The sequence below is a fragment of the Panthera pardus genome, unplaced genomic scaffold (genome assembly GCF_024362965.1).
Source record: "Panthera pardus isolate Hobbes unplaced genomic scaffold, ASM2436296v1 HiC_scaffold_24, whole genome shotgun sequence".
Taxonomy (NCBI): Eukaryota; Metazoa; Chordata; class Mammalia; order Carnivora; family Felidae; genus Panthera; species Panthera pardus.
The window spans coordinates 63,933,174-63,946,715 of NW_026526810.1; positions in this window are offsets into that span (position 1 = coordinate 63,933,174).

Genomic DNA, 13,542 nt, shown 5'->3' on the forward strand with positions numbered 1-13,542 from the left:
CTAACACAAAAAGCATTCTGGAGTGGCGCTGTCACCACCCCCACCAGCTCTAAAACCCTACCTGGACCTTGAGACAAACTGCTAGCATCTGCCATTTGTCCATAAGCAAGATGGTTTAGAGGAAAGTACTGTGTCCTTCAGATATATATGCAACTTGTTCATCTAATGAGATGGTTTATAAACATTTCTTTTAATCAAGTTATTGAATTACCTCTATAACACTCAGCTAAGAATGTTAAATTGAGAATATAACAAAGGTTCTCTTTAACTGCCCTTTAATCTTAAGAGATATATTTGTGAAACCATTAACTGTTACTATAAGACAGTATAGGATATTCTACACATTACATACAATGGGAGCCCAAAGGATAGACCAGTTGTATACACTGGACCTTGAGAATTGGGTTGGGTAAGGGAAGTTTCATAGAAAACTTTTGAGTTCAGTCCTAAAGGACGGAAGTCAGGAAAAGGATTTCACACCAGGTGAGTGAAAGCACAGAGCTATAAAATGTAGTCATGTTCCATGGGTCATTATCACAACAGGTGTGATTAGAACAGAGGACATGCAGGGCTCTAATGAGATATGGGCAAATACTTGGAAGTTACAAGAGAGTGCATGTGGTGCTCAGCTTTCTCACCCTGATCTGGCTCTTGGTGAGATGGCTCAGGAATGAGAATGGTGCCATCTGAAAAACATGTCCCAGAGAGACTCAGGTGGAATATTTAAGCACATCTTTGGTGTTTAGACTTAGTATATGGGTTTGCCCATTTACCCTGTAAAGGGCATCATAAATTTTGTGATAGAATACTAGATTCATGAAGAATATTCATTTGTTGTCCTCATGCAAGAGTCTAATTTTTTAGTTCTAAGTATGAAGAATAAGGCTTACTGACTTTACAGAAGTGTTTATTATTATACTCATGTTAGGACATTGAATATCTCCTGTAGTAACAAAATTGTACATTCTTTATAGGAAAACTAAGATATGACAAGGAAAGTAGCTACAGGCAAGTACTATTTAATTATAGGTAATGAGTATCCTAAATGCACTGGAATACTAGGTTCAAGGCCATATGGGCTGGAGAAAGAAAACACAAACACATAGCCTTTGATTTCTCTTTTAAAGTTTATTTTGAGAGAGAGAGAGAGCACAAACGGGGGGCAGGGGGGGAGGGCAGAGAGAAGGGGGAAATCCCAAGCAGGCTTCTTACCATCAGCACAGAGCCAGGTCAGGTGTGGGACTTAAACTCATGAACTTGAGATTATGACCTGAGCCGAGATCAAGAGTAGGACGCTTAATTGACTGAGCCACCCAGGCACCCCTTTAATTTCTTTTTTGAAGGCTTATTTAATGAGATAATTTACATACAATAAAATTCACACATTTAAAGTGTGCAGCTCAATGGCTTTTAGTATTTTCACACATAAGTGCAATCATCCCCACAGTCCATTTTGGAACATTTTCATCAACTCAAAAGAAAACCTTGTACCTTTTAGTTATTCTGCTCCCAACCCTCCTGAAAACCACTAATCTACTCTCTGCTCTGTAAGATAGAACTATTTTGGGCCTTCATATGAAGGGAATTGTAAATAGGATCATATGGACTTTAACTGGCTTCTTTCTCTTAGTATAATGTTTTCAAGGTTCATCCAAGTTGTAGCATGTATCAGTACTTCATTTATTTTCATAATTGAGTACTATTCCACTGTATGGATACACTACATTTTGCTTATCAAGCGTCTTCAAAGTGCCAACCAACTCAACCAAAATGAATGTACCAGTTTAGATGAGCAAGAAAATAAAAGCAAAAGTCAAGGGAGATGGGTCTGGGAGGAGGACCCAGAAAAGGGTAGTTCTTGAAAACAACTGGTGATGACACTATTGCTCTCTAGAGGGGCCTACAAAATGGACATTTTCCTGCATCTCAGGATAGGTGGCAAAAAACACACACACTTCAAGTTAGGGCTTTCTACCCTGGCCCTGTCATGGTCATCATTATCAATACCAATAATGTTTATTAATCATATACATTGCATACAACATTGTCTTAAAGCCATAAAATAAACTGCTAATAAGACAAAGAGCTTCCAATCTAAGGGGGAGACAGGATATATGCATTAAAAGCTGAATTAGTTGTGCCCTCTATGCCTACTTTTAGTCTTTTCCTATGTTATATTGTCACCATTTGGGAAATTTTTGAAAAAGGAATAATGTGTGAGAAGTAGCACATGCTAAGTGCCAATGATAAAATATGCTATGGGTATTCAAAGGGAACCAACCTGGGATGGGGAGTAGGAAGGACCGGTGAGACTGAGTTAGACCTTACAGAAAACATTGGTGAAGAGGACATGGCAGAAGTTACTGCATGCAGGCAAATTCGAGAATGTTTGATCATTGAACAGAACAAAATGGTGAAATTAAAGACATTGTGAATAGGAGCACTGGGAAATAAGGTGGACAAGGCTAGATTGTTCGGGGGTCTCTTTTCAGGCTGAGGAGTAAGAACCTTCTCTAGGCAATATGACAAGCCATTTAAGGCTTTTTAAGTAGGAATTGATGGGTGAAAATCATGTTACTATTTTGATGGATTGAAGCCTAACGAGAAGCAGAAAGAGTTGTTCTGATGGTAGAAGTACTTTCACCCCAAACTAGCCGTATAGAATAACAGAACCGGTGTTTAGAATTTTTTAATCAGGTTGGAGACTTTTGCAGTATTTAAAAGAATATGCTGTTATAAAGCAAAACGTAAAGGCAAAAGCGCAAGCAATTTAGAAATGAAAAATACATACACTTAAGTCAAATTAGTAGTTTTCTCCTTTTTCAGATTAAAATTTTGAACACATACTTAAAAACTTACTCAACATAAAATGTGTAAAGTTTTAACTCCATCCTGTCCTTCATCTGCCTTTCCTTCCCCACCCCACTGGTAACGACTTAATAGTTTCTCACACATTCTTCCAGTATCTATAAAAATATTAACAAATACAAATACACGTTATTTTTTTCTCTTCCTCTTATGGTCCACAGAAGTTAATACATTATATGTGTTCTGCATCATGCTATTTTCTTTAATGCCTTAGAGATGTTTTTGCATCATAATTAGTGTGTTTTTTTATTGACTTAGGTCAGTGCTCTCAAGGACACATGTCTATCACCTCAACATTTTTAGAAGCAAAGGAAGAATATGGCTTTAATGTTTTTTGTTTTTAGCCAATTCCCAGTCCATTTGTTGGTTGCCTTTAGGAATAGAGACAAAGAGGGGTACCTGGGTGGCTCAGTAGTTGGTTGAGTGTCCAATTCTTAATTTCAACTCAGGTCATGATCTCTGGGTTTGTGAGACAGAGCCCCACACTGAACTCTGAGCTGAGTGTGGAGCCTGCTTAAGAGCCTCTCTCTTCCCCCGCCTCTTTCTACCCCTCCTCCCCACTCTCTTTCTCTGTCTCTCTCTTTCTTCCCCTCCCCCATAAATAAGTAAGTAAGTAAGTAAGTAAGTAAGTAAATAAATAAATAAATAAAAGTGTATGGAAGGGATAGACATTAGGACTTTAAAAAAATAAAGGACTAGAGACAGAGATAATACCATTGCTGGACATTAGGACTTTGAAAAAATAAAGGAATAGAGACAAAGAGATAATACCACTGCTGTCCCTTTAAAAGAAGAAGGTGGGAGAGACCACAATTGTTCTTCCTCTGCTGTGCCCTCTGGTCTAAATCTGATTTGGCTTAGATTTGCATTCATTTTTCCTTTGTAAACATGCAACTGCTTTTCATAACTACTTTGTGTTTCTAAAGGATATCTTTTGAACAAACACTGGCTCTCTGCCTGGTTTTTCTGTTATTGTAAACTTGAACTTTAATGAAAATGGAAAATTTCCAGTCCTTAATCTTTTTGTCAGAATTTAGGTTTGGAAGAAATCAGATCTGATATTGTTTGGAGTGAATCCTTAGTCTCTGGTTTTCAGGTCAAAACCCCCTACTCTTCTATTTGTTTTTCATTTTCACTTCCGTTCTGAGTTTTTTCATCTTAGGAAATTTATGATCTCTCTTGCCAATCTCTCTTTTTTTCTTGTTTTCTTTCTTTTCTCTCTGTTATTCGTGTTTTTTTTTTTTAATATTTATTTTTGAGAGAGAGAGAGCGTGAGCAGGGTGGGAGGGGTAGAGAGAGAGGGACACACAATCTGTAGCAGGCTCCAGGCTCAGAGCTCTGGGCTGACAGCCCAGAGGCCCTTGTGGGGCTCTAACTCACAAACCCTGAGGTCATGACCTGAGCCAAAGTCGGACACTTAAGCAACTGAGACACTCAGGCACCCCTCATATTTTTTAAAATGCCATTTCGCTTGTTGGCTATTTGATTTTTGGCCTTAGTCTTCCTTTTTCCTATTTTATTTGGAACTATTTCTACCTGAGCTCCTGCTATAAAAGATTAGTAGGAATATAGTACTACACTATGTGTAGCCTGATCTGCTCTAGTTCTATCAATGCAAACCATCAAAGGTTGCCTGGGGTCAATTCCAGCTCTCAATATCTCACTGCTCCCCTCCCCCCAATCATAATATACAGTTACCATCATTGTTAGTATCCCACTCAGTCCATCAAACAAAGTATGAAAACAATTTGATTGCTGTCAGGGGATGATGTCAATACTTGGCACAGTGTTGTTGTTAATATACTTGTTTTGGAGTGGAAAGGTTCTCACTCTGGACCCATGGATAGGATGTAAGGGAGCCTGTGAAGCTCCTGAAATGCAAAATTATGTGACTTTCTGAATTTGGGGCCCAGGAGAGGGTCATTTCCTTGGATGCTTACTCTGCCAACTCTTCCTCCTCCTTCATAAATGGATAGGAACCACTAGTGCTTAAAAAAAACTAGGATAGAGTTATGGTACAAGTAATTTTGGATATTTTCTGCTACTCTGTCATTCTTTTTGACTGTCTGTCTTCTAGAATATTTCCTACCTACTGATACTTCATTTCAAGATAGCTCTATGGCTGGTCTAAAGACTTGTTAGCAGGATTCCCAAGATCTAGGAAACTGATCCCTGTTATGGTTCCAAAATACTCAATTCAGGAATGTTCTCAGACCAGGATCTACTAGCTTGGAGAGTCCAAGAGAGATGCCTTAAAGAACCAAACTGCATTCTGCAGTAGTATTATGTATCATATGACTCTTAGCCACATGAAGTGCCTCCAGCCAAGGAGGGGCTTTGGGCATATTCACACTCACTTATGAGTACAACTAGGCTGGACTGAGAGATACTGCTATATTTTCCATAGAGTCTAATGTGGCCTTCATTTACTTAGAGTTTCAGTGATAATACACCCTTCTGGTAAAGGTATTGGAGTCAAGATGTTTGTAGTCCTGTCTGAGTTGGAAAATATGTTCATCTCTCTGAGTTATTTTGCAACCTTTAGATAAATAATCCTGCTCAGTTTTTATTCGGAGTATGTCTGTGTCAGGTCTTGTCATCAGTCTGCACCTAGTATTGACATTTAGCAACATAATGGCCACTCAGATAACCATAGCTTTTACCTGACCACCCTGTATTGCTTTTGTCCATTTTTTCCCCTCCATTTATTTTGAAATTTGTCTTTTTGATAATCAGATGTATTATGCCATACACAGAAATACTGGTATGTGTGTGTGTGTGTGTGTGCATGTGCATGTATGCACATGTATGCAAAAACCAAAATTATTAACTTATAAACTGTTGCCTGCCCATTGAAGCCTTGAAGAAGCTTGAAGCTTTTCAGTGTCTCAGACAGGCATTCATCAAGTGTATTTTTCTGGGCTTCTTGGCAAGAAAAAGAGGAACACATGAGGAGGGTATGTTTATTCACTAACTTAATAAATGTCCCAGGGATTAGAGAACAGAGAAGAACAAGAAAATACTCCTGCCTTCATGGAGTTTACCTTAAATTGGGGGAGTCAATTTGCAAATAAATACAAATGTAAAAAAATCTAAGGTAATGGTAAATGTTAAGAAAAAATAATCAAAGTGAAGGAATGGATAGTAATAGAGGAAGGAAAGGCAAGTTAAAACTACAATCAGATGCCATTTCAAGTCACCAGATGTCTATAATAGATAAGGCAGACATCGAAAATGTTGGCAAGGATACAGAGAAACAAGAACCCTCATGCATCGCTCATGGGAACGTAAAATAGTATTGCCACTTTAATATTTGGCAGTTTCTCAAAAAGTTAAGCATAATCCTACCATACGACCCAGCGATTTCACTTCTAGGTATCTACCAAAGAGAAATAAAAACATATCCATATAGAGGCGCCCTGGCTGGCTCAGTCAGTAGAGCATGCGACTCATAATCTTGGGATTGTGAGTTTGAGCTCTATGTTGAGGGTAGAGATTACTTAAAAATAAAATCTTTAAAATAATAAAAAAACATAAACACATAAAGACTTACACACAAATGTTCACAGCAACATTACTCATAATAACCAGAAAACAAAAAACTGATGAACAAAATATATGGAATATGTTCAGCAATAAAAGGAAACAAACTACTGACACATGTTATGTCATGGATGAATCTCAAAACATGCTGACTAAAATAATTCAGATACAAAAAAAAAAGAACCTTTACTCTTATTCTACTTATATGAAATGTCCAAAAAAGACAGACTTATAGAGTCCGAAAGTAGATTAGTAGTTTCTTGGGGCTCAGGGTGGAAATGAAAATTAAATGGGCATAAAGGATCTTATTCAGGGGTGAAAATGTTCCCAAGCTAATTTATGGTGATGGTTGCATCACTGAGTAAAGTTACGAAAAGTCATTGAATTACACACTTGAAAAGGGTGAATTTTATGATATGTAAAATATGCCTCAGTAAGGTTATTAAAAAAAAAAAAGTAATAAAGGGGAGAACAATTTCAAGTGGATTAGTGCAGGGAAGTCCTCCCTGAAGAGCTGTCATGTGACCAGAGGCCTGAATAAATGAGGGGATGAGCAATGCAATGATTAGGGAAGAGTGTAGACGCAGAAGGTACAGTTAGCATCAAAGTTCTAGGAGGACTTAGCAATTTAGGAGCAGCAAGAAGGCCATGGCATTAGAGTGGAGTGAACAATGGGATTGTGGGAGATAAGGCTGAAGATGTAGGCAGGTGCTCCTGCTGCAATGATTGTATATCCATGTGTGTTCATTTCTGCTTGACCTGCTTTAGGATGGGAGCTGAGGAGCTGGGGTGCTAGGTCAGGAAGACTAGGGAGCTGTGACTGATCCCAGACAAAAGTGGAAGCAATTGGCTGCTTCATCCGGCAGGGAAGGGCAACCTTTTGTGTCAGCAATTGAGAAATCTTCAGCAGCACACCAGGAGAAATTCATCAGGGACTGACTCAGAGGCATAGGTGGGGAAAGTGTTATACAGGAAATTTGGGGAAGGACTGATTTATGGATGGAAGCTTTGCACAGAGGTGTAGTCAGTGGTGACAGAAGCCATTTGTTCCAGGAGAGAAATTTAGATGGAGTATGTTTTGTGTGGGCAGTAGCTTATGAGGGAAGTGTTTGTGGGGAGGAAGGTTATGGAGCTAGTGATACGCATGGGAGCACAGGCAAGAAATATGGTATGTAGGGAGCTTGCTTGGCTGGCTCTGGGTTTGGGGCAACAGAGCAGGGGGTTTGGTGAGAGAGGCCACTGGGGCAGAAGGAAGAGTCCTTGCTTTGGCCTTTAAAAATAGATATGCAGCTTTAAAGTAAATTTATTTTATTGTTTTAATCTTTATTTTATTATTAAAAATAAATTTTAAATAAGAATAAATAGAATAAAAGTCTTACATGATTATAAAAACAATACATATTAATGTAGACTAGTTGGACGATACAAAAAAACCACAACAAGAAAAAGGGCAAAAAAGAATGCCTCAGTCAAGATAGGCACTATTACGGGTTTGGTGTACAGACAACGGATTTGACATATTTTTTGGAAATTTTAACGTCCACTTTGTCCCCAACCTTTTACTTTGAAAATCTTGAAGACTGTAGAGAAGTCAAAAGAATAATGTGATAAACACTAGCGTGCCTTCCACCATCAATTTTTAGTATTGTACCACATACACACTTCTTTTTTTTCCTGAGCCATTTGAAAGTAAGATGTTGCAGATATCACATCAGTTCACTTCTTTTCCCCCCCGAAGTTTATTTTTGAAAGAGAGAGAGAGCTTGTGCAAGTCAGGGAGGGGAAGAGAGAGAGGGAGACAGAGGATCTGAAGAGGGCTCTGTGCTGACAGCAGCAAGCCCAGCGCGGAACTTGAATTCACAAACTGTGAGATCATGACCTGAGCCAAAGTTGAACGCTTAACTGACTGAGCCACCCAGGCGCCCTCCATCAGTTCATTTTTAAATACCTTGGCATGAATTTCTTTCTTTCTTTCTTTCTTTCTTCTTTCTTCTTTCTTTCTTTCTTTCTTTCTTTTTTTAATGTTTAATTTATTTTTGAGAGAGAGAGGGAGAGAGAGAGCACGAGTGGGGGAGGGGCAGAGAGAGACAGAGTCACAGAATCCAAAGCAGGTTCCAGGCTCTAAGCTGTCAGCACAGAGTCCGACGCTGGGCTCAAACTCAAGGACCATGAGATCATGACCTGAGCTGAAGTCTGGCACTAAGCCACCCAGGCACCCATTCTCCTACATAATAACAGTATCTCAGCTGAGAAGATCAATATGAATTCAGGAAGATCTGAATGTCTTACTTATCAATATGTCTTACTACAGATTCTAAATGTTTTCCCTTTTCTTACTTGTCTTATCTTTGAAGGCAGAACTTCAATCACTTACCTGGCTGGCTAAGCCAAAGCAACCGTATGCTAGGGGAGGAAAGAAAGAGACTTTCTAAGGGCATAGAAACTGGGAAGACTGTCAGAAGTCCAGGAGTCTAGGATGCTTCCTTTCCCCCGAGCTCATCTTCCAGGCTGTGGGCTAGAGCTTTGCTTTGGGATCTCTCCCTCTTTTTCTCATTCTCTCTTCCCTCATTTCATCTCTGCTTCACCAAATCTTACTGAGTACCTCTTCTATGCTAATTCTGCACCAACGTCTGCCGACCCAAGTGAACTTGATCTCTAATTTCAAGAAAGTACAGAAAAGGCAGAGTTTCTCTTTGGTGCATGGTTTCTGTCCTGGGCTTTGTAATTTGCCATATAACAGCATCATGCCTATAGGACTGGCTTGTCCATCTGGGGACCTTACCAGGGTGTAGGGGCTTCCCATGGAAAAAGCCTCTGCTCCTTGGACCACTAGTTGCCCCAACAATCATTACTTGACCAGGGCACCAGAGACAGTTTCATGAAGAGAAAGCAAGCCCCTTTACTCTGAAGTTTTAGTTTTATTGTTTTCCCATGGGATGATTCTTTGCACTGGGAAAGTATCTCATTTGCAGATTGAGGGGCACCTGTGTTTACTTTCTTGACCTAGGATCCTTCTTTTCTTTCTTTCTCTTTCTTCTTCCTTTCTTTCCTTCTTTCATACTGTTGTTGACTGTCTTTTGTCCTTTCAAGATTGTTTTCTTACATGAAAGATTGTAAATATTGAGGTCTGTGAGCTAATTTTAACATTTTAGAAATCTTTATGAAAACCACAAGTTTACTGTAAATAAGCCTATGACATGCTAACTAAAACTAAGTTTATTTGAATTGTATCAACCCATTGATACAACCCTGGTTATCTCCTTCTCATTAAAAACTCTGGTAAGTTTTTTTCATTAATATAAATTAGAAAATTAAATTGTGATTCATAAATATAATAGCAAAATCTCAAAACTAAAAATGTTTGGTACTGTCTGCGAATTACATCATGTCAGATCAGCATTTGGTAAATAGTAACCACCATTTGTAAAATCAAACTCCTAATCTACCCAAACTCTTAATCTGTCAATGGGATGGACTGAGAACCCACAGACTCCAGCTTTTGGGGACCAAAATGCAGGCTTAGGCAAGTATAGTGACTTTAGCATCCTCACAACTAAAGTTTAATCCATAAAGCTGTATTCTTCCTCTTTCCTTTTCCCTGAATTCGAGTTGTGTTATCATTCATTGTAGATAGTTTTGCAAGCTGTCTTTAATCTTTTCTTGGAGCAAGGTAAAGTATAAAAGGATACAAACCAACAAGCGTGCAGATATATTGTAAGAAGGAGATTGGGGGGAGCTTGGAGATTAGAAAGAGAAATTCTACATTTGGGGAATTGCTTCTCTATAAGCCACATCTCAGGGTTAAGATGCTGGTTTAGTGCTTAATTTGGAGTCAGAAATGTTTCCTTATCCTCATCCTGGCCTGACTGAACCCCAAAACTGCTCACCACTCCTGCTTACTCAGCAAATATCTCTTCACTATTTGATCTCTCTCTTAAGTCATCGGTGGTTTATTTCCCACTGTATGTATTTTTCAGTGCAGCTCTTGTTTATAGTTTTATTTTGGGAGTGGTTCATATGAGTCAATCCTGTGAGATGGAAAAGCCCCAGACGTACAGACAAAATCATGTGTGGATGTGTGAGTTGAGGACAGGACCCAAGGGGGCTCGGGTAATTGTACTGCTTCCACCTCCGGAAGTCCTTTCTGGTGGCCATCCAGCCTTTCCGGATGCCTTTGTTATCTAATCTCGGTCTAAGCAGGAGAAATAATTGCAATTTAATGTTACAATGCTACATGTTATAATATTACTTGTAGGGACTCAAAAGGGCTGGGAATAATAAATTGTCCTTGTGATTAAAAGATTAGAAGCCACCAGTTTAGCTGGTATGTCTTCTTTTGACTTCAGAGGCTTTTTGCTAATTGAGTTAAATGGGGTTCCACTAAAGCTTGTTTGACAACTACCTCAGGTTGAAATATCACATAATGACAATTGTTTGAAAGTTTGGTTCTTTCTCTGTGAAGTTCATTCTTTCAGTATTTTGTGGACATGCTAAAAGAGTTGAGTTGTTATTACCTATCAACCATTTCACAAGTGGTTAATTTCCACTCCAGAAGACACACACACACACACACACACACACACACACACTCACACATTTCTTTATTAGTGCTCTTTCCTTCTCACTCCCAGTGTCTAGTACCATCATGCACCTCAGGGATTGTCAAGAATCCCCCCAACCTGACAGTCTATTTCCATACTTGGCTTCCTGGAGCAGAGATTTTTAATTTTTTTAAATGTTTATTTATTTTTGAGAAAGAGAGAGAGAGAGAGACAGAGCACGAGCAGGGGAGGAGCAGAGAGAGGGGGAGACACAGAATCCAAAGCAGGCTCTAGGCTCTGAGCTGTCAGTACAGAGCCTGACGTGGGGTTTGAATTCATGACCTGTGAGATCATGACCTGAGCCAAAGTAGGACACTCAACTGACTAAGCCACCCAGGTGCCCTAAGAACAGAGATTTTTGGTCATACTGGTCTGAGTTCAAATGCTGCCCTTGTCACTTAGTCATTTTACTGAGAGTTCCTAAAGCCTTCTTTCCACATTTATAAAATGGAGCTATAGTATCATTTACCTCACAGTGCTAGATGAGAAAATGTAAATAGAGCGCTTGACACAATTCTCTGGTACTTAGCACCTTATATGCTAGCTATCATTTCTCAGAGACAACGCATTTTGTTACAAGGAATCACACTAAGTTGATATTGACTGCAAGCCCAACTGAATGTGTCAAGCATTTTGGGAGTAATTTTGTTTAAAAAAAAAAAAGGCAGGGGAAGGAGATGAATGTTAAAGAAATGAATCTCAAACAGTGGAATTTTACACAGTATGACAAGCTAGTAGGAGAGAATTTTGTTGGAATGTAATGGAAAGAAATCTCAAGAGTCATGAGGTGTCATGAGGTGAGTTTTACCCTGTGTTTCCCAATAACTGGCCCCACATGCAGCCATGTTGACCTGAAGATAATCTGAAAGAGCATTTGTCTAACACAAATGAACAATGCTCATTTTTTTGTCCAGCTTCCTCTCTCCTGGGGCCAGATTGACTACATTTGATCCTGATTTCCTCCAGTGTCACTGTTGGGGGAGGGAATGACAAACAGAGGGCACAGTGCTTCCCACTTTCTTGGTGTCTCTTCTCTGGTCTCCAGCATTGATTCACACATATATACCCCCCTCTCCTGCCCCCTCTTAAGCCCTGAGAACATTCCATTCCCATTCTACTCATGGCAATATCTGGCTGCTGCCCAGTCTCAGATCTGGCATGGCTCAGCTGAAAGACCAGTGTGTGGGTGAGGTTTGCCAGCATTCAGTGCTGAAATAATCTACTTGAGCACTTCCCTCCCTATGCTCACTCTTCCAGGAAATCTCTGGTGTTCTGCAAATGTCCCAGGAGTGGATAGCCAGAAGAGGAAGGCAAAAGTGGGTCAGGGAGTAGTTTGAATTAGTGGATGCAAAAATCCAAAAACAAAACCAAGAAACTGCCCGAACTCACTCATCCCTCATTTCCATTTCTCACAGAGCCCTCAGACTTACTTTGTGTAATTTTCTTCTCCTCCAAGGCGATTTTTAAAAACTTTTTAGTGTGGAAAACTTCAAACCTGCATTGAAGTGGGAGAGAAGGGTATAATTAATCCCCAAGTGCCCACCACCTGCAACTCAATGATAATCAACATTTTGCCCATCTTGTTTCATCTCTCCTCCCTATTTTATTGTTTTTACTTATGTGTTCATTTATTCCGGGAGTATTTTTGAAGCTAATTATGAGTTTATTTTTAATGGATGCTACCCCTCCCCCAGGTTACAGCTGGAAGTGGGCAGAGGACACCATACTTGGTGGGCTCAGGCCCCTGCCCTACCTCCCCAACCCTCCATCACTGCCTCGTGGGCGGAATCAGGCACAAATACAATTCCATAACCTGATTTTTATTCTTCCAATAAATAATGTTGACTACCTTCTTCATTCCAAACACTGTGCTAGGCACTGAGGATAAGAGAGAAGTTAAGAAACTCTCAGTTCAGTGGGAAAGAAAAAAAGTAAGGGGCAATACTGTTGGTTTCGTCTGATTATTTATACACTTGCAGAAAGAGTGTTCATTTACCACATAGGTCTTCTTAATCTGCTTTGTAAATCTAGAGCCATATTATTATTGACTAGGCCACAAAATTTACTTTTTTCTGGAGGCTTCCTTCAGAATCTCAGATTGGACTTTTAAAAACCTCTACTGTTTGCTACCTTCGGTTTAGAAAAACCAAGCCCAAGAAACCCTTTCCACTAGGTTTCACCCATTGTACCCACAAATTTGGGTGAATTCCTTTCTTCTCAAGGTCCCCACAACTTCCTAAAGTTCCTGGCCTGACAAGAAGAGATCTTCCTCATCTACTGCAAAACTGGGACCCTGTAAACCAGGTACTACACAAGTTTTCCTGAGATGACTTTGTAGACATTAGTTCATCATACTGGATTAAACAAAGATCATTCTCAAAAATGACATCTGGGCAAGAACTTGGTTGCATAACTGATTTTTCTATGATATTCTGGTAAAAAGGAGGACAAATTCTTAAAAAAAAATTTTTTTTAATGTTTACTTATTTTTGAGAGAGAGTGAGAGAGACAGGGTACAAGTGGGAGACAG